Here is a 26,696-nt window from a genome sequence, read left to right as displayed (position 1 = left end):
TCTGAGCATTCCCCTTCTACTCCCTGCTACACTCCTCCCTCCCTAGCTCCCTCCCGTCCCCATCAGTGTCTTCTTTCAATGTTGCTGGTCATATTTTCCTTGCCTGCTCCATTTGCTGATTAGGTTCCACTAATAGGGGAGATGATATCGTACTTGTCTTTCACCCCCTGGCTTATTTCACTTAGCATAATGCTCTCTAGTTCCATCCATGCTGTCTCAAAAGATAGGAGCTCTTTCTTTCTTTCTGCTGCATAGCATTCCATTGTGTAAATGCACCACAGTTTTTTGAGCCACTCATTTACTAATGGGCCCTTAGGTTTCTTCCTGCACTTGGATACTGTAAATTGTGCTGCTATGAACATTGTGATGCGTAGGTTCTTTTCAATTGGCATTTTGGGATTCTTAGGGTATAATCCCAGCAGTGGAATCGCTGGGTCAAAAGGCAGTTCCACGTTAGGCTTTTTAAGGAAATTCCACACTGTTTTCCACAGTGGCTGAACCAATCTGCATTCCCACCAACAGTGTACTAGGGTTCCCATTTCTCCACAACCTTGCCAGCGCCGTTGTTTGTTGATTTGTTTATGATGGCCATTCTGACTGCTGTCAAGTTGTATCTCACTGTGGTTTTAATTTGCATTTCTCTGATGTCTAGTGATGAAGAGCATCCTTTCACATGTCTCTGGGCCCTGTGTATGTCCTCCTCAGAGAAGTGTCTGTTCAGGTCCTTTGCCCATTTTTTAATGGAATTGTTTGTCTTCCTGGAGTGGAGTTCTTTGAGTTTTTCAATATTTTGGAGATCAAACACCTGTCTGAGGTGTTATTGGCAAATATATTTTCCCATACAGTTGGTTCCCTTTTCATTTTACTGATGTTTTCTTTAGCCATGCATCAGCTTCTTATTTAGATGAAGTTCCTTTTGTTTACTTTTTCCTTTATGTCCCTTGCTCTAGGGGACATATGTGTGAAAATAATGCTGTGTAGGATATCTGAGAGTTTTTTTGCCTAGGTTCTCTTCTAGGACTTTTAGGGTGTCATGACTTATATTTAAGTCTTTTATCCATCTTGAGTTTATTTTTGTATATGATGTAAGTTGGTGGTTGAATTTAAATTTTTTGCAAGTATCTTTTTAGCTCTCTCAACACTATTTGTTGAAGAGGCTATTTTTAATCCACATTATAGTTCTAACCCTTTGTTGAATATTAATTGTCCATAGAATCATGGGTTTCTTTCTGGGCTCTATTCTGTTCCATTCATCTATGTGTCTGTTCTTATTCCAGTACCAGACTGTTTTGATTACAGTGGCCTTGTACTATAGTTTCATATCAGATATTGGGATCCGGCTGACTTTGTTTTTCTTTCTCAAAATTCCAGCAGCTATTCAGGGTCGTTTATGCTTCTATATATATTTTTTAAAATGTTTGTTCTATATCTGTGACATATGTCATTGGTATTTTAATAGGAATTCGTTGAATCTATAAATTGCATTGGGTACTATGGACATTTTGATGATGTTAATTCTTCCAATCCATAAACATGGTATATGCTTCCATTTATTTGTGCCTTCCTTAATTTCTTTCTTCAGTGTTGTATAGTTTTCTGCATACAGGTCTTTTACCTCCTTGGTTAAGTTTATTACTAGGAACTTTATTTTTGTTGTTGCTATAGCAAGGGGGATTTTTTTTTCCTGATTTCTGCTTCTGATATTTCATTTTGGGTATACAAAAGGCCTTAGATTTCTGAATATTGACTTTGTATCCTGTTGTTTCGCAATGATCACTTATTGATGGAGTCGCTTTTTGGTGGAGTCTATGGGTTTTCCATGTACACTATCATGTCATCTGCAAACAATGATAGTTTAACTTCCTCCTTTCCAATTTGGATGCCTTTTATTTCTTTTTATATTCTGATCACTGTGGCTAGGTCTTCCAATATTATGTCGAATAGAAGTGGTGAAAGCAGACATCCTTCTCTTGTTCATTGTTTTAGTGGGAAATCTTTTAATTTTTCCCTATTGAGTATGAGGTTGGCTGTAGGTTTTCCATATATGGTCTTTATTATGTTTATGTATGCACCCTTAATTCCCCCTTGGCTGAGTGTTTTTATAATAAATGGGTGTTGTACCTTATCAAATGCTTTTTCCACATCTATTGAGATGATCATGAGTTTTTTGTCTTTCCATTTTTTACGTGATGAACTACATTTATTAATTTGCGAATATTGAACCATCCTTGCATCCCTGGGATGAATCCCACTTGATCATGGTGGCTGACCTTTTTAATGTATTGCTGTATGTGGTTTGCCAATATTTTGTTGAGGGTTTTAGTGTCTATGTTCATAAACGACATTGGCCTGTAGTTTTTTTTTTTTTTTTCTCTTGGTTGTGTCTTTATCTGCTTTTGGGTTTAGGGTCATGATTGTCCCAAGAAAACAGTTTGGGAGTCTTCCCTCTTCTTGGATTTTATGTAATAGTTTGAGAAGGACAGGGGTTAGCTCTTCCTTAAATGTTTTATAGAATTCTCCTGTGCAACTGTCCTGTCCAGGGCTTTTCTGTGGTGGGAATTTTTTGCTTAATGTTTCAATTTCCCAACCTGTTATTGGTCTCTTCAGGCTTTAAGCTTTGTCTTCATTCAATGTTTTCTAGAAATTTGTCAATTTCATCCGTTATCAAATTTCTTTTTTTTTTGGTATATTTTTAAATTTATACATCATGTTTATTCTATTACAGTTCTCTCAATTTCCCCCCCTTTACTCACCTCCACCCATTCCACTCCCACCCGCCATTCCCACAGTCAATTCCAACTCTGTTGTCCATGTCCATGGGTCATGTATACATGTTCTTTTCTTTGTTTAGTCCCTTCCCTTTCTTTCCATCATGGTCCTCTTTCCCCCCCTGCTCTGGTCACTTTCAATCTTCTCTATGTTTTCATGCCTGTGATTAATTTTGTACATTAGATTATTTTGTTAATTAGAGTCCATTTATAGGTGAGATCATACGGTAATTGTCTTTCACCAACTGGTTTTTTTCAATTAGCTTAATATTCTCCATTTCCATCCATGTTGTTGAAAAAGGTAGGAGTTCCATGTCTCTCTCTATCTTTCTTAAATGCAGATTTTATTTATTTATTTTTTAAATGTCAAAGTTAATTATAAAATATTTAAAAATTTTAAATCCTTTATAAAGTCTCAGAAATTAAACCCACATCATCACAGAAATAATCAAGTATATCAATGAAATATAATGAATAATCTAGAACAAATAAATATATCTGATTAATATGTGTATGATTAACTTGATATTTCAAATCAATGGGTAAAATAAGGCTTATTAAACAAATAAGGTGCATGGACCACTATTACTTGAAATAAAAAAAATATAGAGCCTTATTTCACACATTATACAAGAAATATTCAGGTGAGATAAAAATCAGAATGTAGAATCTAAGGAGTTTTAGCAGTAAATATAACTAATATTTTCATTACCAGAAGTAAAATAGTTAAATCCAGAAGTTATAAAGTAAATGATGACAGTATGACTATATTAAACATTTAACTATATAATAATATACATATAAAAAAGTTAAAGGCCAAGGAATATAATAGAAAAGTATTTGGAACACACCTAAAACATGGTTAATAGATTTGTTTTTTTTGTTTTTTGTTTTTGTTTTTTTTAGGGAAAAAAGTTCTACAAACCTTTAATCAAGAAATGGATAAAGAATACCATAAAGTCATTTAAAGGGTTTTTAATAAAAAAAAAAAACAGAAATAGGCAAGAAGTATACTAAAACAGGTTTAGTTTCAACAAATAGTAAAGGAACAATTTAAAAAAATCATTGTCACAATCAGATTAATGAGTATTAAAAATATTGGTTATATCAATTATTAGCAACTCTGAAAGGAATTAGGTATTCATAGAAACTTTTTTTTCATCTTAAAGCAGTCCCTTTAGCATATTTTGCAGTGCTGATTTTGTGGAGATGTATTCTTCTACCCTTCTTTTGTCTGAGAAGCTCCTTATTTCGCCTTCCATTTTAATTGAGAGCCTTGCTGGGTAGAGCAGTTTTGGTTGCAAGCCTTTTCTTTTCATGACTTGGAATATTTCTTGCCACTTCCTTCTGGTTTGTAGTGTTTCTGTTGACAAGTCAGCTGCTACCTGTATCAGGGCTCCCTTATCTGTTACTACCTCTTTCTCCCTTCTGCCTAGGATTCTCTGTTTGTCTTTGATATTTGCCATTTTAATAGTGATGTGTCTTGGAGTGGGCCTCATTGGGTTCCTCTTGAATGGGACCCTCTGTGCTTCCTGGACTTGGGTGACTTTTTCTCTCCTCCAATTAGGGAAGTTTTCCATCATTACTTTTTCAAACAAGTTCTCTATCCCTTCCTCCTCTTCTTCTCCTTCTGTTATCCCTATGAATACGGATATTCTAAGGTTTCAGGTTGTCCTGCATTTCCCTTAATGGCTCTTCATGCTTTTTGAGTCTTTTTCCATTTTCTTGCTCTTTCTGGGAGCTTTTATCTACCTTGTCCTCAAGGTCGCAGATTTGGGCCGTGGCTTCCTTGAACCTGCTTTTGATTCCTTCTACTGTGTTCTTCAATCAGAAATTGTATTCTTTGTTTCCTCTTGTCTCTTATTGATAGTTTCTATGTCCTTTTTCATGCTGATATAGTTTGCAGTAAGTTCCTTGTAGTTTCCCTGTAGTTTTTGGTAATTCTTTCTGAGCTACTGAGCTCATTGGGCTTCCTTAGAACTGTTGTTTGGAACTCAATATCTGATAGTTGACTTGCCTCTATTTCATTTAGTTCGCTTTCTGGGGATTGCTCATTTCCCTTCAAGTGGGGCATTTTTCTTTGTCTTCCCATTATTTGTGTGACTCTTCTCTTTTGTTTCTGATTCTTAAGTTGATCTGTCTTGGTATCCTGACTTTGGGGTGTGAACTTCTATGGTTGGAGACTGCTCTTTTATTTTCTGGATCTGCCTCTGATGATGTCAGATGTCGACTTTGTCTGACCTTGGGTAGTCTGTTCGATATTTCCAGGAATCTACTTTTTGTGGCTTTCTCCTTCAGCTGTTAATCTATTCATTCTGCACTCAGCAGGCTGCCTTAGACAGCTCAGGGTGGGGCGGTGTCCCTCCTGGAGGTGGGGTTATTGTGTCCTTTCATGCAGCTGCCATATGGGTGAGGAGTCCACACTAGTATCCCGCCGGCTACTCTCTCTATTCTCTCCCCAAAGTGTCCATCCCCAGTCTCTTCTCAAGTATTGCCAGACCTCTCTGTGCCCAATTTAAACAGGGATCTGCTGTCTGTGGCTACCACTCCACACTCAGTACGCAGCTTAGACAGCAGGGTGGGGTGTGGAATCACACCTGGGGGCGGGCCCACTGGGTCCTTTGATGCTCGTTCCGCTCAGAGGGAATTGTGTCCCCCTAAGCTAGATGGCCGCTGCTGCATGGGGGATGAGTCAGCACTGAGATCCCGCCAGCTATTCTCTCAGTTCTCTCCCCAAAGCCTCCTTTCCCAGTCTCTCCTCAGGAGTCTCTAGCCCACTCTACCCTACCTTTGTTGGAGACCAGGTTAAGTCGCCGCAAATTAAAATTCATTCTTTGGCCCTTTAAACAGTTATTTTTGTCTCCAGCTGCCTGTCTCAGAGAGAGAGCAACCTTGCTGCTTTTTGCAGCTGGCTGGTTCCTGTGCACCTTTTGTTCTCTGGTGTTGTGGGCTAGAGATCCCCACTTTTGGTTTAGACCCTGCTCTTTTTGAGTGGGGGATCCAACTGGCTGTTTCAATATCCTTCTGGTGCTGTGGCTTGTGGGTGCCCTGCCTGCCTTCACAGGTCTCTACCACACTCCTTACCCGTTAATTTGTGCTAAGCCATTTCCTCTGTCTCCGAGGTTACAAGGCTCCTCTCTTGCCATTGTTCAGTTGTTTGTTCCAGGTGATTTCTCCACAATTTAGTTGTAATCCTACATTGTTCCTAGGAGGAGGTCAGTGTGACTTCTACTCACTCCTCTGCCATCTTGATCTCTCCTTTCAAACAAATATTCTTCTTATCCTGAAGTGACATTCAAACCCTGATGGTATAAAGTAAGATATTGACAATATTACCATATTAAACATTTAAGACTACATAGTAATATACATATAGAAAGATAAATGTCAAATAATAGCATCAGAAAGTATTTGCAACTCATCTAAAAAAGGGTTCATAGTTTTCTTGTTTATGTTTTAGAGAAAAAATTCTAAAAATACATAATCAAAAAATGGATAAAGGATATCATAAATCTATTTAAGTTTTTTTTTTAAATAATAGAAATAAGCAAAAAATATACAAAAACAGGTTTAATTTCAACAAATATTTAAGTGACAAAATAACATTGTCACAATCAGATTAATAAATATTAAAAATATTGGTAATATCAAGTATTGGTGACTATGAAAGGAACTGGATATTCATAGACTCTTTTTCTTCATATTCTTAAAGCAGTCCCTTTAGCATATTTTGCAGTGCTGGTTTGGTGGAGATGTATTATTTTACCCTTCTTTTGGTTGAGAAGCTCCTTATTTTGCCTTCCATTTTAATTTGAGCCTAGCTGGGTAGAGCACTCTTGGTTGCAAGCCTTTTCTTTTCATGACTTTGAATATTTCCATCTTGCCATTCCCTTCTGGCTTGTAGTGTTGCTGTTGAAACGTCAACTGCTAGCTGTATCAGGGCTCCCTTAGTTGTTACTACCTGTTTCTCCCTTGCTGTCTTTAGGATTCTCTGTTTATCTTATATATTTGCCAATAATGATGATGTCTCTTGGAATCAACCTTATTGGGTTCCTCTTGAATGCAACCCTCTGTGCTCCCTGGACTTCTGTGACTTTTTCTCTCCTCAAATTAGGAGAGTCTTCCATCATTACTTTTCCAAACAGGTTCTCTATACCTTGCTCCACTTATCCTTCTGGTATCCCTATTATACAGATATTATTAAGTTTCAGGTTGCCCTGCATTTGCCCAAATGCCTCTTTGTTCTTTTTGAGTCTGTTTTCATTTTCTTGCTCTTTCTGGGAGCTTTTTTCTACCTTATTCTCTAGCTCACTGATTCGGTCCTCTGCTTCATTGTGCCTGTTTTTGTTTCCTTCTACTGTGTTCTTCAATTCAGAAATTGTATTCTTCATTTCCTCTTGTCTCTTATTCATCATTCCTATGTCCTTTTCCATGCTCATATAGTTTGCTGTACGTTCCTTGTAGTTTCCCTGTAGTTGTTCGTAATTGTTTCTGCACTCACTGAGCTCATTGAGCTTTCTCAGAACTGTTGTTTGGAACTCAGTATCTGATAGTTTACTTGCCTCTGTTCATTTATTTTTTTTTTATTTGTCTCTGCCTCCCGCCCACCAGAGAAAGTGGTGGAGGGGAGGCAGAGCCTCTGTTCATTTATTTCTCTTTGTTGGTGTTCCTCCTTTCCCACCGACGGGGCGGTATTTCTTTTATGTATGTATGTATGTATGTCTGTATTTATATATTTATTGTTCAAATACATTTGTCTCCACCTTCCTGCCACTATTACCTCCTTCCCCCCTTACCCACCTCCCTCTCTCAATACTTTCCCACTTTGGCTTTCTCCGTGGGTCTTTTATACATGTTTCTTGACTTGACCCTTCCCTTCCCTTTCCCCAGTCCCATCCTTCCCTCTTGACTCTGTTGGTTTATTTTTTCTTTCAGTGTTGCAGGTTGTATTTTCCTTGCTTTTTATTTTATTGGTTAAGTCCCATTGACAGGTTAGATCATATGGTATTTGTCTTTTGCCCTCTTGCATATTTTGTGTCACATAATGTTCTCTAGTTCCACCCATGCTATCTCGAAGGGTAGTAGCTCTTTCATTCTGCTGCATAGTATTCTATTGTGTAAATGTACCATAGTTTTTTGATCCAATCACCTACTGATGGGCATTTAGGTTGCTTCCAACACTTGGCTATTGTAAATTGTGCTGCTATGAACATTGGGATGCATAGGTTCATTTGAATTAGCATTTTGGGATTCTTAGGGTATAGTCCTAGCAGGGGAATCACTGGATCAAAAGGCAGTTCCATTTTCAGCTTTTTGAGGAAATGCCACACTGCTTTCCACAATGGCTGCACCAGTCTTCATTCCCACTGACAGTGTACTAGGGTTCCCTTTTTTCCACAACCTGGCCAGCACCTGTTGTTTGTTGATCTGTTTGTGATGGCCATTCTGACTGGTGTGAGGTGGTTTCTCATTGTGGTTTTTATCTGCAATTTCTCTGATGGCTAGTGATGCTGAGCATCCTTTCAAATGTCTCTGGGCCCTTTGTATCTCTTCTTTGGAAGAGCATCTGCTGAGGTCCCTTGCCCTCTTTTTAATAGGGTTCTTTGTCTTCCTGGAGTGGATTTGTGTGAGTTCTTTATATATTTGAGATCAAATCCCTATCTGAGGTATCATTGGCAAATATATTCTCTCACACACTTGGTTCCCTTTTCATTTTGCTGATGTTTTCTTTAGCCATGCAGAAACTTCTTATTTTGGTGAGGTCCCCTTTCCTTGGGAGGCATTTCTTTGTCTTCCCATTATTTGGGAGACTCTTCTTTTTTGCTTCTGCTTCTTATATTGCTCTGTCTTGATTTCTTGACTTTGTGGTATTAACTTCTGTGGTAGGAGGCCGCTGTTTTTTGTTTGTTTTTTTTTTATTTGTTTCTGGATCTGCCTCTGATGATGTCAGATGTTGACCCTGTCTGACTTTGGCATCCTGTTTGAGACTTTCAGGAATCTACTCTCTTAGGTTGTGTCCTTCAACTGTTAATCTAGTCACTCTGCAATCCTCAGGCCAGCTTAGAGCCACTCTTTGGGTTGGTCTTAATTGGAACCCTCTGTGCTTCCTGGACTTGTATGACTTTTTCTCTCCTCAGATTAGGGAAATTTTCCATTTTTACTTTTTCTAACAGGTTTTCTCTTTCTTGCTCCTCCTCTTCTTTTTATTCTTCTGATAGCTCTATTATATGGATATTATTACATTTCATGATGACCTGAATTTCCCTTAATCCCTCTTCATTCTTCTTGAGTCTTTTTTACCCTTTACTTGATCCTTCTGGGAGTTAATTTCTACCTTGTCCTCTGTCTCACTGATTTAATCCTCGGCTCTATCTAGCCTACTTTTGATTCCTTCTACTGTATTCTTCAATTCAGCAATTGTATTTTTCATTTCCCCTTGTCTCTTGTCTCTTGTTTCTATGTCCTTTTTCATGATGATTCTGTTTGCAGTAAGTTCCTCGTAGTTTCTCTGTAGTTTTTGGTAATTCTCACTGAACTCATTGAGCTTCCTTAGAACCATTGTTTCGAACTCAGTATCTGTTAGTTGATTTACTTTTATTTCATATAACACTCTTTCTGAGGATTCTTCATTTCCTTTGTATTGGTGATTGTTTCTTTGTTCTCCCATTATTTGTGAGATGCTCCTTATTTACTTCTGCTTCTTAAATTGATCAGTTTTGACTTCCTGACTTTGTGGTGTGAATTTCTGTGGTAGGAGACTTGTGAGATTCAGTGGTGCAGTCTCCTTGATCTCCTGAACTTGATACTCTTGGAATGCCCTTTATGCTGTTTATGTTAGCTCTCTGGATGTAATTGGGTTTTGATTATTTTTTGGTTCTTTTGTGAATCACTCCTTCCAGGTGTTTGACTGAGGGTCACTCTGCCCACCATGTCTTGTATGCTGTTGTGCAGTTGCAGTGTTTTTCTCTCTGGATCCACCTCTGGTGATGTCAGATGTTGATCCTGTCTGACCTTAAGCAGCCTGTTCGAGACTTCCAGGGATCTACAGCCTGTGGCTGTCTCCTTGAGTTGGTAATCTAGTCACTCTGCACTCAGTAGTCATGCTTAAACACTACAGAGACATTGCAGAGTTGTTCTTCTGGCCAGGGTTATCTTTTCCCCTCAGACTGCTGGTGCTTGAAGTGGAGTGGTCTACCTGAGCACAATGGTTGCTGCCTAATCGGGGTGCTTACCGGCATCCTAGCATCTACTTTCTCAGTTCTCTCCCCAAAGCTTCTGTCTCCAGTCTCTCCTCAGGTATCTCTAGCCCACTGTACCCACACCTTTGCTGGAGCCCAGGTTAAGTGGCTATAAATGAAAATTTGTGCATTGGCCCTTTAAACACTTTTTTGTGGCTCCCAGCCATCCATATCTTGGAGAGAGCAACCCTGCTTCTTTTCGCAGCTGGTTTTTATCTGTGTATTTTTTGGTCTCTGTTGCTCTAGGCTAGGGATTCTCCCATAGGGTTTAGACCCCACTCTTCTTAGGGGGATCCAACTGGCTGCTTAATTATCCCTCCTGAGCTGCCACCTGTGGGCTCTCAGACAGTCTTCTCGAGTCTTCACCTCACTCCTTACCAGACAGTTTGTGCTGAAGCTGATTCTTCTGTCTCTCTGAAGTTGTAAGGCTTCTCTCCCTCTATTGTTCAGTTTTTTTTTTTCTGGGTGATTTCTCCACAATTTAATTGTAATTCCAGATTGGTCCTGGGAAGAGGTAAGTGTGACTTTGATTCACTCTTCCATCAGCTTTCCAGCTCCTGACTTTTTTGAGTGAGAGGAATGATTGAAGCTTTTTTCTGTACTCATGGCAAGTTCCTTTCAACTGTATTTTAGTTTATGCTAATAAAGTGACTCTTAACTAGACCATAGATAGCTTCTGGATTGGGGTTGGTCTCTCTCTAGAAAACAAGCTGTGATTAGAGTGTTCCAACCTCAGACTTACACACTAATTTCTAGGGAGCGAAGAGAACTTGTAGATTGAATTAAATCATCAATGACCAATGGTTTGATCAATCGTGCCTACATAATTAAATCTCCATTAAAAACCCCTAAACAATAGGATCTAAAATGCTACTAGGTTGTTGAACACATCCAAGTACTAGGAAGGTGGCATGCCTGGAGAGAACATAGCAGCTCCATGCAAGTACCTCATACTTTGGCCTTCAACTTTAGTATTATTGAGTTGTATTCTTTGTAATAATCCAGTAAATGTTTAACAGATATATTGATGTCCTGTATATTTTGGTCTTTAGAAAATGGTAAGAGGATATGGAGTATCTTTGCAGAGTCTACTACACAGACCTAATTGTTAATATTATAATACAAGAGTATACAATTGAAGAAAAAATGCAGACAGCCTAATCAAGTATATGGCATATATAACAGTGTCCATTTGTGAAATTGCTGTTTTGATACCCCAAACTACTACTCTGGCATATGCAATACAAGATTGGATTATCTTGCGCCATCTCATTAGTAGGTTCAACTTGTCCTTTAATTATCTTTTAGGTCATCTAATCACTTCTGTGGCTTGGGAATAATATGAAGCACTGAGATTAAATCATATACCCCGTGGTTGGGTTCACTGGTGTGTATTTAGGGTCACCAGTCTGGAGCCATTATTAGATGCAATGTGTTCAGGAAACATAAGCAGGAAGAAAATGTAGTTTTGTAGGTCCTGGATAATGTGGCCAAAGTCAGTGGAATACATAGTATTGACTGGGCCAGAAGTCAGGATTCAGTGAAACCCTCTAGATGAGACCAGAAATTCAATGTGATTAATCTATTATATCCTGTTTCATTGGCCTTGGAAATTATTCCTGTACAGAGCTTTTAGCCTTGGCCAGAGTTTGGCAGGTGTAGCGGCTTTACCATGCTGCTTTAGTATTTTCTGATAGCAATGTTATCCCATGTGTGTAGATCAAGTCTAGGATTATATTCTAATTTCTACAGGCCATCATTTTGTGGATTCATGAGGTGATCTATCACACATCTATTTGCTCTAGGGCAGAGAACCCTTCAGTTTCAGTATTTAGCTGACAAACCCAGCCTGCCCATTGATTATGTTTTCCCTTATCAGTGTTAGGTACCTTTTTGTTGGACATTAATATGAGTAACAAAAAGCTTATTAGAAAGCAGAAGTGTTTCTTATTTAAATATTTCTATCTCACAAGGGGAGTGTTTGCTATGTCAATCTGAAGATTGTCAATGGCCTGATAAAATGTGAAGGTCATTAACTATAACCACTGAAGCACAGATTTATGGTTTTCAACATATCTCAGTAAAATGCCCCTAGTTGTAGCAATTCCCATCAGAGATTCAGGAAAAAGTCTAGCAGGGATTTTCATAGACAATATATCAATGTCAATAACACAATAAATTAATTAGTAGAGGCCATAAAAATAGAGATTTGTAGGAGTTCTAAGGGACTCACCCATAGTCCAGATTGATGGCTTTCAGCTCCAAACTAATTTCCCCGTAAGGTTTTTTGGGACCACAGTTACCTATAAAACAATACCTAAAATGGCAAGGAGTATAATTTTTTTACCTCTCTCTTGAATTTTAACCTTTGCGTAGGAACACCAGTCCCATCTTGGGACCGAAACACATTGGCTTAATCCTTAGTCTTATTTGTTTTTTAAAGCTGAGACATCAGATTCTGGTTCAAGAGGGTGGTTTAGGAAGATCTAGAACTCATATTCTCCCACAGGCACACAGAATCTACAACTACTTTTCTCTGGGAAAAAACCTAAAGACTGGTTGAACAATGACTACATGTCTGGGAAATGTGAAGAAAACCACATCCAAGTGGATAGGAAAGTGTGAAACCCAATCTCACCATAAACCTTGCCACCTGCATGGCGACGCACAATTGGCAGGGAACTCAAAAAACCAGAGTTTCAACCTAAGGATTGAAGAGTTTGAACCGCACATCAGGCAAACCAACTTTTAAGACTCACATTTGAGAGATGAGCCTCTGAATCATCCCACTTTGAAAATTAATAGGGCTCATACCTATGAAACCCAGGGTAGCAATCAAAAAACTAGCTATTAAGGGGCTTGTACACTCTGGCTTACCAACCCCAGGGCCCAGCTCAGAGGCAGCTGATCATGTTCAGAATTTAAGTGAAAGAGGTACATTTATGTGTATTAAAGCATTTGCCTGAGGGGCAGGCATCTGATTTAACACAAACCTGAGAGCCTGCTGGAACACTCTTTGGGGACAGAGACTGGTGGGTGCCATATTCATATTCTCCCTTTATCTTGCTCTAGCCAGCAAGCACCATTTTTTTCCCATTTTTTCAGTTCTTTCTTTTTCCAGTGAGTGCCATCTTTATGCTCCCCTACTGCCTCACTACAGCTTGTAGGTACGATCTTCATACTTTTCTTCTGCCACACTCCAGAACATTAGTATCTGACAGAAGGGCTTCTGGTGTTCTGATTTTTACAGGTATCACCCAGGGGATACTCCTTTATCTCCTGGCTCTGGAGGCGGGGTTGCGGGGGGGAGCTTGTTTCTTGGGTCCCAAGGAACTATAATGGTTGAAGAGACAGTTTTTGGCAAGCTACCATCCTAAGGATACTTCACAGATAGTAAATTGAAACACAACTTCAGTCTTTCTGTGAAAGAGGCCCATTTTCTTGACCTGGAGCTCTGGTCTCAGGGACAAGTCTCTGTATTGACACTTATGTAGGGGCCTAAGAAATGATTTCAGAGAACAAAAACCTGTGGATATCATCTTTATGATCTCCCTCTGTTTTGCTACATCTAGCTAGTATCTCTCAGAAAAGAGTTTATATACTCATCTGGAGTCCCAATTTTTTCAGTTGCCACCCAGGGGACACCTTCAGATTGTCTGGCTTTGGTGGTCAGCAGGGCTTACTTGGGGCCGATAGGACTGTACATGTTTTCATATTTTACAAACTGCTGTCTTGATAGAAATAATCAGTGTTGGTGAGGATATGTAGAAAATAGAACATTTGTGTACAGTTGCTGGGAATGTAAATGGTGCAGCTCCTAAACGCTGTGGTAGTTCCTCAAAAAAAAAAAAAATTGGCCTGCCTTATGACCCAGTGATTCTACTTCTGTGAATTTATCCAAATGAAAAATGAAAATACTACCTTTAAAAGATATATGCGGACCCATGTTCATTGCAGAATTATTTACAATAGGAAACAAGCTAACTATAAAGACAACAGTTTGAAATTTCCTGAAAAAGCTAAAAATGGATCTGCCTTTTGACCCAGCAATTCCCCTGCTGAGATTATACCCTAAGAATCACGTAACACTAATTCAAAAGAACCTATGCACCCCAATGTTCATAGCAGCCCAATTTACAATAGCCAAATGCCAGAAGCAACCTAAGTACCCATCAATAAATGAGTGGATCAAAAAACTATGATACATTCACACAATGGAATACATTGCAGCAGAAAGAAAGAAAGAGCTACTACCCTTCGTGACAGCATGGATGGAACTGGAGAGCATTATTATTAAGTGAAATAAGCCAGGGTTTGAAAGACAGATACCATATGATCTCACCTATAAGTGGAACCTAATCAACAAAACAAACAAGCAAGAAAAATATAACCAGCAACACTGAAATAAAAAAACAAACCAACAGTAACAAGAGGGGAAGAGGGAGGAGGGCAACGGGGAAAAGAAGAGGAAGGGTCAAATCAAGGAACATGTATAAAGGCCCATGGGCAAATCCAAAGTGGGTGAGGATTGAGGGTGAGAGGTGAGGGTGGGTGGGGCAGGGTAAAGCGGTGGCTGGGAAATGAAGACAACTGTATTTGAACAATAAAAAAATTAAAAAACAAACAAACAAACAAGAAATATGATATAGAGTGAAATATTATTCATCCATAAAAAATGAAATCATGAAATGTCATCTGCAAAAACATGGATGGATTTTGAAGGCATTATGCTAAGTGATATAAATCAGGCAGAGAAAAAAACAAATACTGTTCAATCTCATTTATATGTGGAATACAAAAACAAAGTAAAAAATAAGTAAAACAAAGAAATAAGCTCATAGATACAAAGAACATATTGGTGGTTGCCAGAGGCAGTATGTGGAGGGTGGGATAAATGGGCAAAGGGGATCTAAATGTAGTAACCTCAAGTTATAAAGTAAATATGTCATTTGGATATAATATACAGCATGGTGATGATAATAATACTATGTTGCATATTTTAAAGTTGCTTAGAAAATAAATCTTAAAATTTATCATCAATATTTTAACTATGTAAGGTGACAAATGTTTACTTGACATTGTGGTGACTGTTTCACAATGTACAAATATTGAATCATTATATTATACATCTGGAACTAATATAATGTTATATGTCAATTACATCTTAATTTTTTTAAAAAAAGAAAGCTGAGAGGTCTAGACAAAAATCTTCTGGACATGTTTATCTATCCCCATGTACACAGAAAGAGGGTAGAAGGAAAGGGATCTATGTTAGTTTCATGGGCTGCTGATGTGTAGATCTCAGCAGGCCCATCTAACTGGATTTGGCCACAAGTTTTCTAGACAGGGAGAAGGAAGAAAAGAGAGTGGGATAAGCAACTGGCTGGGATGGACAGCTGTTTCCTGGCTGGGATTCCTAGGGGCATGCTGGGTGGGCCTGTTAAAGCAGAGCCTGGGCTCCCTTGAGGGGATGGCAACCAGAAGGATGCAGCTGCTGTTCCTGCTTCTGTGTGCATTCTGTTATTCTGGCAATAGATGCTGTAAGGGCAATCTGAAGGAGTTTTGTAGTAACATACCCCAATGCTGTTCCAATCTCCTTTTATTACTTTTTGCTGGGTTACTTCTGGAGGGATCTAATTAAGTTTCTAAGTTCTCTTCAGGTCTGCTGGGCAAAGCAATCTCAAAAAGTATTACCTTTTTCCTCTTAAAATTTCAACAACTTGCTAACAGCAGGGTGTTTATTGGCACCAGGGAAATACTTAAAGTTACTTGGCTTGTGCAAGAACTTCCACTTCCATCTCTGTTTCCATTGCTGGAGAGCCTTAAACAATGGCTAGGATATTGCTCCCATATTTTTCTTTAAAATCCTTTGTTAGATTGCTTATTTTACCAGCCAGATGAGATCAGCCAAGAGGGCCAGATATCTCCCCTCAGAACTGAAAAGTTTACATAAAAAATCTGCTAACAACTTCTAAGAATGCCACGTGGCTTCTTGTAGCATTCCCCAAGACTAATAAGCTCACCTGGCAAAGTGCCCCCTGGGATATTCAGACTCTTGCAAATAATCCAACACCACCTTTATGATAAACCCTGAAGGTTCTGCTGATAACTTCCAACGGTACTGCATGGAATCTTCAGGATTTTTGCTTTCCCATAAAGGCATTGTGGTTAATCAACTGCCTGGCACAATATCAATTTATCAGGAGCCCAGATGAATTGGAAAGAAAGCTGATCTGCCAGGTTTCAGAGGAGCTGCTTAAGACAACAAACCAAAATGAAAGTAACTCTCAAGCACCAGAGAATCAAGATGGCAGAGGACTGAGTGGAAATCACACTGACGTCCTCCCAGGAAAAATCTGGAATTACAACTAAATTGTGGAGAGATCACCTGGAAAAAACAATTGAACAATAGTAAGATAGGAGCCTTATAATCTCAGACAGACAGAAGAATCAGCTTTAGCACAACCCAACTGGTAAGGAGAGCAATTGAGACTCAAGAAGGTAGGCAGGGCACCCATGGGTGGCAGCTTCAGAAGGATATTGAAATGGCCAGCTGGATCTCCCTGAGAGGAGCAGAGTCTAAACCATAAGCGAGGATCTTTGGCCTACAGCACCAGAGCTGAAAGAGTACACAGAAAACAGCCAATGGTGAAAAGCAGGAGGGTTGCCCTCTGCCAGAGACAGGCAGCTGGAGATGCAAAAAGCAGTTTAAAGGGCCAATGCATAAATTTTTATTTGCAGGCACTTACCCAGGTCTCTAACAAAGACTGGGGCAGAGTTGGCTGGAAACACCAGAGGAAGGACTGGAGAAGGAGGCTTTGGGGAGCAAGAACTGAGAGAGTAGGCGTCAGGATCCTGGTGCTGATTCAACCCCATGCAGCAGCAGCCATCTTGCTCAGAGAGGCCACTCCCCTGAGTGGCAGCAGCCTGAGAGGACCCATAACCCCGCCCCAAAGAGGGACTCAGCCCCACCCTGTGCAGTCTCTAAACTGGCCTGCTGAGTTCAGAATGACTAGATTAACAGCTGAAGGAGAAAGCCACAGACAGTAGATTCCTGAGGGACTCGAAAAGACTGCCTAAGGTCAGATGGGGTCAAGAGCTGATATCATCAGAGGCAGATCCAGAAAGAAAAAAACAGCAGTCTCCTACTGTAGAAGTTCATACCACAATGTTAGGAAGTCAAGGCAGATCAATTTAAAAAAACAGAAGCAAAAAAGAAGACTCTCACAAAAAATTGTAAGACAAAGAAATGCCGCCCAGTCAAAAGGAAAGGAGGAACACTCACAAAGAGAACTAAATGAAATGGAAGCAAGTAAACTAACAAATATTGAGTTCCAAACAACGGTTCTAAGGAAGCTCAATGAGCACAGTGAGCTTAGAGAGAATTACAGAAAACCAGGGGGAAACTATGAGGAACTTACTGCAAACTATATCAGCATGAAAAAGGATATAGAAACTATCAATAAGAGACAGGAGGAAATGAAGAATACCATTTCTGAATTGAAGAACACAGTAGGAGGAATCAAAAGCAGGCAAGATGAAGCAGAGGACCGAATCAGTGAGCTGGTTGATAAGGTAGAAAAAAAGCTGCCAGAAAGAGCAAGAAAATGAAAAAAGATTAAAAAAGAATGACAAACTGAAATGTAATAATATCCATATAATTGGGATACCAGAAGGAGAAGCGGAGGAGCAAGGGATAGAGAACCTGTTTTAAAAATAATGATTAAAAACGTTCATAATTTGAGGAGAGAAGAAGTCACACAAGTCCAGGGATGACAGAGGGTCGCATTTAAGAGGAACCTGATGAGGCCCACTCCAAGAAGCATCATAATTAAAATGGCAAATATCACAGACAAGCAGACTCTTTAAGGAAGCAAGGGAGAAACAGGTAATAACATAAAAGAGAGCCTTGATAAGCCTAGCAGCTGACTTCTCAACAGAAGCACTACAAGCCAGAAGGGAATGGCAAGAAATATTGAAAATAATGAAAAACAAGGCCTGCAACAAAGACTGCTCTACCCAACAAAGCTCTCAATTAAAATAGAAAAAGCAAAAACGAGTTTCAGGGTCAAAAGATGGCTAAAAATTACACCTCCACCAGACCAACACTGCAAGACATGCTAAAGGGACTGCTTTAAGGAGATGAAGACAATGAGTGAGAAAGGGAGGAACACAATTACAAACGAAAAATGGATAAATACATATAAATAATAACTTTATATATAAAGGGATTGTATGCTCAAATCAAAAGACATAGGGTAGCTGAATGTATTGGAAACATGGCCAACACATATGCTGCTTTAAGACACCCACCACAGAAGAAAGGACATACACACACTGAAAATAAAGGGATGGGAAAAATTATTCCAAGAAAATGGACAGGTAAAAAAGCTCGGATAGCAATTTTTATATCAGAAAACATACATTTCAAAACAATGGCCAACAAGAGAGACCCATAAGAACACTTCATGATACTGAAAGGAAGAATCCATCAAGAAGACATAAACATTATAAACCTATATGCACCCAATATAGGAGCACCCAAATACATAAAGAAAATCTTGGAGGACTTCAGGAAAGATATGGACAGTAGCACACTGATAGGAGGGGATTTTAACACCCCACTGTCAGTAATGGATGGATCTTCCAAACAAAATATCAACAAGAATATTGTGGAATTGACTGATGCATTAGATCAAATGGATTAAATGACATACATAAAACCTTTCATCTCAACGAAGCAAAGTACACATTCCTTTCCAATGCACATGTAATATTTTCAAAGAGAGACCACATGATAGGACACCAAACAAGCCTCAACAAAGTCAAGAAAGTTGAAATCATAACAAGGATTTCCATAGACCACAAGGGCTTGAAAGTAGACCTTGAAATAAACCTCAAGGAAAAAACTCAAAAACATTCAAACTCATGGAGACTGAATAACATTGAATTAAAAAAATGAATGGGTCAATAAAGAGATCAAAGAAGAAATCATAAAGTTTCATAAAACAAATGAAAATGATTACACCATAGTCCAAAATCCATGGCACACAGCAAATGCAGTCCTGAGAGGGAAGTTCATAGCAATACAGGCCTACCTAACAAAGACAGAAACATTTCAAATAAACAAAATAACTCTACACTGTCAAGAACTGAAAAAACAATAAGAAACAAAGTCCAAAATGATTAGAAGGAAGGAAATAATCAAGATCAGGACAGAATTGAATTACATAGAGAATAAACAAAGAATTTAAAGGATCAACAAATCGAACAGCTTGTTCTGTGAAAAGATAAAGAAAATCAACAATCCTTTAAGTAAACTCATCAATAAAAAAGGGACAGGACCCAAATAAATACTATCAGAATTGAAAGAGGAGAAATAACAACTGATACCACAGATACAAAGGATTGTAAGACATTACTATTAACAATATGCCAAGAAATGTGAAAACCTCAATGAAATGGACAAGTTTCTAGAAAAATATAACCTTCCAACACTGAATGAAGAAGAAGCAGAAATCTTGAATGGACTGATAACAGCTGGGGAAATTGAAGCAGTAATCAAAAAACTCCCAGCATACAAAAGCCCTGGACCAGACAGTTTCACGGGAGAATTTTAAAAAACGGTTAAGGAAGAACTAATCCTTATACTTCTCAGACTATTCCAAAAAGTCCAAGAAGAAGGAAGGCTACCAAACTCTTTTAATGAGTCCAGCATCATCGTAATCCCAAACCAGATAAAGACACAACAAAGAAAGAAAACTACAGGCCAATATCACTGATGAACATAGATACTAAAATCCTCAACAAAATATTGGCAAACCACATCCAGGAATTCATTGAAAAGACTATCCATCATGATCAAGTGGGATTCATCCCAGGGATGCCAAGATGGTTCAATATTTGCAAATGAATATAGGTAATACATCACACAAAAAAAGGAAAGACAAAAACCACATGATCATATCAATAGACGTGGAAAAAGCATTTGATAATCTGCAGCATCCATTTATGATAAAAACACTCAGCAAAGTATGAGTAAAGAGGGCATGCCTCAAAATAATAAACACCATATATGAAAAACCTACAGCCAACATTATACTCAATAGGCAAAATTAAAAGATTTCCCACTAAGACTGGAGACATGAGAAGGTTTTCCGCTTTTGCCACTTCTATTCAACATTGTATTGGAAGTCCTAGCCACAGTGATCAGACAAGAAAAAGAAATAAAATGCATCCAAATTGGTAAGGAGGAAGTTAAATTGTCATTGTTTGCAGGTGACATTATAGTATACATAGAAAACCCCATAGACTCCATGAAAAAACTACTCGACCTAATAAGGGAATATGGCAAAACAGCAGGATACAAAGTCAATATTCAGAAATTGAAGGCACTTTTGTATACCAAAAATGAAATATCAGAATCAAAAATCAGTGGGAATATCCCATTTGCTATAGCAACAAGAAAAATAAAGTTCCTAGGAATAAACCTAACCATAGATGTAAAAGACTTATATGCAGAAAATTATAGAACACTGAAGAAAAATATTAAGGAAGACACAAATAAATAGAAGCATAAACTGTGTTCATGGATTGGAAGAATTAACAACATCAAAATGCCCATACTACCCAAAGGAATTTTTAGATTCAACACAATCTCTATTAAAATAACAATGACATATTTCATAGATATAGAACAAAGAGTTTGAAAATTTAAGTGGAGCAATGACTGGCACCGAATCTCTGCAGCAATTTTGAGAAAGAAGAACAGAGCAGGAGGGATCACTGTACCTGACATCAAAGTATATTATAAGGGCACTGTATTCAAAACAGCCTGGTACTGGCATAAGAACAGACACATAGATCACAGGAACAGAAGAGAGAGCCTAGAAATAAACTCATATCTGTATTGTCAGTTAATATTGGACAAAGGGGGCAGAAACATAAAATGGAATAAAAATATCCTCTTCAACAAATGGTGTTGGGAGAAGCGTACAGATACATGCAAAAAATTGAAATTTGACTGCCAACTTACACCATACACAGAAATAAACTCAAGATGGATAAAAGACTTAAATGTAAGTCATGGCACCATAAAAGTCCTAGAGGAGCACACAGGCAGGAAACCCTCACGTATTTCCCTAGAGCAAGGAACATAAAGGAAAGAATAAACAATCGGGACTTCATCAAAATAAGAAGTTTCTGCACGCCTAAAGAAAACATAGCAAAATGAAAAGGGAACCAACCTTATGGGAAAACATATTTGCCAATGATACCTCAGACAGCGGTTTGATCTCCAACATATATGAAGAACTCACATGACTCCACACCAGGAGGACAAACAATCCCATTAAAAAATGGGCAAAGGGCCTTAACAGACACTTGTCCAAGGACATACACAGAGCCCAGAGACATATGAAAGATTGCTCTTCATCACTAGCCATCAGAGAATTGCAAATTAAAACCACAATGAGATACCACTTCACACTGGTTAGAATTTCCATCACAAATTAATCAACAACAAGGGCAATGGAACTGGAGAGCATTATTATTAAGTGAAATAAGCCAGAGGCTTAAAAAGAGATACCATTTGATCTCACCTATAAGTGGAACCAAATCAACAAAGCAAACAAGCAAGAGAAATATAACCAGAAACATTGAGTGGAAAAAGAAAGCGAGTGCAAAGAGAGGGAAGTAGGGAGGGGGTGACAGGTAAAAGAAGGGGAAGTGTCAAATCAAGGAACATGTATAAAGGACCCATGGATAAAGCCCAAGTGGGGAAGGATTGAGTGAGGGAGGTGGGTGTGGATGGACCAGTGGAAATTGGTGTCAGGTAAATGGAGACAAATATATTTGAACAATAAAAAAATAAAAATAATTATAATTCTTTTTTAAAAGATTTTATGAAATAAATATTTTATTTATTATTTATTTTAGAGTGTGAGAAAGGGAGGGAGAAAAGTGGGAGAGAAACATTGATGTGTGAGAGAAACACCAACTTGTTGCTCTTGTACTCCCCCAAATGAGGACATGGCCCACAAGCTAGGCATGTGCTCTGATTGGGAGTCAAAATAGTGACCATTCAGTCACAGGCCGACTGACACTCACTTCACTGAGTGACACCAGCCAGGATGAAACATAATTCTTTAAAAACTATAGAATTACATATAAACATTTCACTGGAGTTTGAAAGACTTTGGTTTCAGTCAGTTTCCTCTGTATATTCAGTCATAGATAAACTCTCTTTTTGTAATAATTGGTTATTACTGGACACTAAAGATTTAAAAAGAAAAGCTAGATGGAGTTCAAGATACAAAACTTTAATAGTAATGACAATGTTTTTGTCTTAGTTCAAAAGAGCCTGGCATTCTCTCTTCCTTCAGTGGTTTAACAAGTCTTCATATTTAATCTGGGGACAGCAAATGATGCAAGGATAATCTTTCTCTGATGTGAGATTGGGCATCTTCATTTTTTTTCTACAAGCATCTTTAGAAATGGATTCAAATAGGAGTTCATTGACCTTTTTATCTGTAAAATGACTTTCTATGGGGATTCCATTAAAAAGCTGAGGATCATCCCTGGCTGGTGTAACCCAGTGGATTGAGCAGTGGCCTGTGATCCAAAGGGTTGCTGGTTTCATTCACAGTCAGGGCACGTGCCTCTGTTGTGGGCCAGGTCTCCAGGAAGGGGTGTGTGAGAGGCATCCACATATTAATGTTTCTGTCCCTCTCTTTCTCCTTCCCTTCCCCTCTATCTTAAAATAAATAATTAAAATCTAAAAAAATAAAAAAAATATAAAAAAGGTGAGCATCAAAAGCTTGTGGTGATTTGTCAACTATTATACTTTTAGAAACATTTCTTCCAAGAAGGTTTAAGTCCTTTAGGTAGTTTTCTTGTTTTCACAGGAAGGTCAGTGTCTGATGATTTTCATTTTTAGGGTTTAATATGTTCATTAAATTATCTGCATATGTCATCTTAGAAGCATTAAAAGGAATGATCTTACACATCTCAGGAATTGGTTTCCAGAATTCCCTGAACCATAGACTTTTGGATAAATATGATAAATGATTTCTCAAGAAGGACTGAAAAAGTAAGTTCTGCATCATCCTTTTTTATTTTTAGAGAGGGGAAGGGAGTGAGAACGAGAAGGAGAAAAACATCAATGTGTGGTTGCCTCTTGTGCGCCCCCTACTGCAGACCTGGCCCACAACCCAGGCACGTGCCCTAGACTGGGAATCAAACCAGCGACTCTTTGATTCATAGGCCATCACTGAGTCCATTGAGCCACACCAGCCAGGGCTGCATCTTCTATCTTACTTAAACTAGAATGCACTAGTGTTTAATACAGGTCTAAAAGTAGAATTCTGGTGCGTTTTTTGTTTTTAGTGTAAAAGCCAATTACCTATTTAGTTGTTCTCTGAGTAGTGGAACATGTGTCATAAAATAATTGGGGTCAAATAGTTTTCAGTCTTATACATAAGTGACCTCTGCATGAGCTGATGAATAACCATTATCTAGAGTTACTGGTACTTAAAGGGGGGATATCCCATTGAACTGTTTCTTTCACTTCTATGAAACCATTATTTATCAATAGCCTCCCTTGAACTGCTCGATTTGAATAAGCTGCTCCATTAGTTAATTCAGTAGTTTTGGTAAAGATCTCATCCACTTGTTCCATATGAAGTGGATGTACTCTCTCTTCTGTTTCCACAGTCTGCCCTGAGAATCTGATCCTAATGTGTCACATTTATTCAATGATGAAGAAGTTGAAGACAGAAAAAAATATGGCCCCAACAATGTGGTCCTCCAGGGCCTTCCAGAGGAAGGTTTATCTTCTAATTTTCCACTTTGTTTTATGTGTTGATATGTCATTTCATGACTATCAGCTTTTGAAATATTTTCTTGTTAGTGTTTTCTCCTGCTCTTCGTTTCGATGGGATGAAATTATTATTCATATCACATCAATTTTACTTTGTTTTGATAGAGTAAATAGAGTACTCTGTCTTGATTGGTCTTTGTTTTTTTCTTCCTTGAATATGCTCCCTTTAATATTATACACTTAGGTTCCAACCAAGATAGAGGCATAGTAGAAATGTGTCACTTCCTCGCACAACCAAAAGAAGGATAATGATCAATTTAAAAACAAAAAAACAACCAGAACTGCCATAATAGAAAGCTGCGTGGAACTCCAACAACCAAGGAGTTAAAGAAACAGTCATCCAGACCTGCAGGAGGGGTGGAGACTGGCAGCAGGGTTGGCAGAGGGGACCCGCAGCAAGACTGTGGACTGTACACAGGAGGAGGGGCTTGCTGACTGGGAAGCTAAAGACTCAAAATTTCTAGCTCTAAAACACTGTGGGGGTTGTGAGGGTGGGAGAAACTCCTAGTCTTATAGGAGAATTTGTTGGAAAGTTGGACTAGAGTGGAGCAAGGAAGCAGCATTGTTCCCTCTCTGACCCCTCATCCACAGACAGTGCCACAATCCAGTGAAGTAGGTTGCCCCTACTGGCAAATACCTAAGGTTCCACCTACTTACAATATTACAGGTGCACCAAGACAAACAAATACGGCCTAAATGAAAGAACATACCAAAACTCCAAAGACTTAAGTGACGAGGAGATAGAGAACCTATCTGATGCAGAGTTCAAAACACTAGTAATCACGATGCTCACAAAATTGACTGAGCTCAGTCACAAAATGAAGGAAGAAATGAAGGCTACACAAAGTGAAATTAAGCAAAATATACAAGGAAAATTGAACAATTTAGATGATATATTATAGCAAATGTGGCTACTGGTTCCCACTCATCCTTTTTTTTTATGTGTTTGGTGACTGGTTGGATTATATTTTCTTTTTGAAAAAGTATTATTTTGATTGAGTCTATTCTCCCTCCCCCAAAGCATGAAATCTCTTATGTTCCTTCTTAGGGAACCAAACACAGGCTTGGGTATGCCTGCAGTTGCCCTGGGATGACAGTGTTTTTGGTAAGGCTGCCTTTGATTGTCTCTTTTTTTGGCCACATCCAGCTGTTAATCATCGCTAATTGCTGGCGAGGGCATAAATTGCTCAACAGGCTAGTCCAATTAAATTTAGACTCCCTTGATGAAATAGTTTTGAGGTCAGTGAGATTTTTTTTTGACCCCAGAAGAGGTCTCTTAACTCTCCCCTTTCTCTTTCTTACAGTTTAGCTTTTTTATTTCTAATGATTCTACCAATTTGTTCTTAATTACTTTTAATCAGAAACTCCATTATTTTTAGAGGGGATAGACTTCAAGTTCATATTCTTTTCCAAATTGATTCACTTCCTTTGAGAAGAGATGTAGAATTCTCTGTTTCATAGCATGCTTCTTCCCCTGGGAAGTATCTCTGACCAGTAGGTCTGGAGCTGGGAATAAGAACAATGGTGAAGTTTTTGAGAGCCAGTGCAGTACATTGAGCTCCATAGAGACAGCGCCCAGGCAAGTGCGAGCCAGATGGGCACTGGACGACTCTGTGCTTGCTGAGGAAAAGTAATTAAACATGGGCAAAGGAGATCCTAAGAAGCCGAGAGGCAAAATGCCATCATATGCTTCCTTTGTGAAAACTTGCCGGGAGGAGCACAATAAGAAGCACTCAGATGCTTCAGTCAACTTCTCAGAGTTTTCTAAGAAGTGGTCAGAGAGGTGGGAGACCATGTCTGCCAAAGAGAAAGGAAAATTTGAAGACATGGCAAAGGCGGACAAGGCTCATTATGAAAGAGAAATGAAAACTTATATTCCTCCTAAAGGGGAAACAAAAAAGAGGTTCAATGATCCCAATGTACCTAAGAGGCCTCCTTCAGCCTTTTTCTTGTTTTGTTCTGAGTATCACCCAAAAATCAAAGGAGAGCATCCCGTCCTATCCATTAGTGATGTTACAAAGAAGCTGCGAGAGATGTAGAATAACACTGCTGCAGATGACAAGCAGCCTTATGAAAAGAAGGCTGATAAGCTGAAGAAGAAATACAAAAAGGATATTACTGCATACCAAGCTAAAGGAAAGCCTGATGCTGCAAAAAAGGGAGTCGTCAAGGCTGAAAAAAGTAAGAAAAACGAGGAGGAAGATGAAGAAGAAGATGATGATGAATAATTTGGTTCTAGTGCAGTTTCTTTTCTTGTCTATAAAGGATTTAACCCCCTGTACACAACTCACTCCTTTTAAAGAAAAAAATTGAAATGTAAAGGAAAAAAAAAAAGAACAATGGTGAAGTTTTCAATGAGTGACACTCATGCCTTAGGAACTGACATTCAATGGAAGGGAAAAAGTAGTTTCTGGCCTTTTTGGCTTGCTTTCCCAGTGTGGAACCTCTTCTCTAATTGGAGCCCCAATATTATCAGTAGTGCTGCATCCAAAGTGGTCTTATGAGTGGGGATGGCATGGAAGATGAGAGCCCCCACCTCTGTGCTGTACTCATCTTGAACTTGGCCTCAGCAAAAGGTAACTGAGGGAAGTATGGGAAATGCTGATAATCTGCCCTTTCTGAAAAGATCATTCTGGGACCTTGGGGGAGAAGGAGCCCTGCTTTCTTGGCTGCACCAGTCTGGAGTGGAGTTTCTCTCTTGCTGACACAGGATAAGGGAAGGAGGGTACAGATATTGATTCAAATGCCACAGATTCTCACTATCTTTGCCAAATTTTAGTAGATTTTGTTGAGTAAATGTTTCTTTGAGTA

General features: G+C 38.7%; 2 pseudogenes; one reads left to right on the top strand and one right to left on the bottom strand.

Annotated features, from left to right (window-relative positions):
• Nucleotides 1-23,273: 23,273 nt before the first annotated feature.
• Nucleotides 23,274-25,043, bottom strand: LOC129073246 (CTD small phosphatase-like protein 2; annotated as a pseudogene).
• Nucleotides 25,044-25,525: 482 nt separating this feature from the next.
• LOC129073233 (high mobility group protein B1-like) lies at nt 25,526-26,113 on the top strand (annotated as a pseudogene).
• Nucleotides 26,114-26,696: the final 583 nt, after the last annotated feature.

This window comes from Pteronotus mesoamericanus, unplaced genomic scaffold, assembly GCF_021234165.1.
Source record: "Pteronotus mesoamericanus isolate MK-2021 breed Mesoamerican mustached bat unplaced genomic scaffold, CSHL_Meso_final contig_37, whole genome shotgun sequence".
In the NCBI taxonomy this organism is placed as follows: domain Eukaryota; kingdom Metazoa; phylum Chordata; class Mammalia; order Chiroptera; family Mormoopidae; genus Pteronotus; species Pteronotus mesoamericanus.
This window is presented reverse-complemented; position numbering and strand designations above follow the sequence as displayed.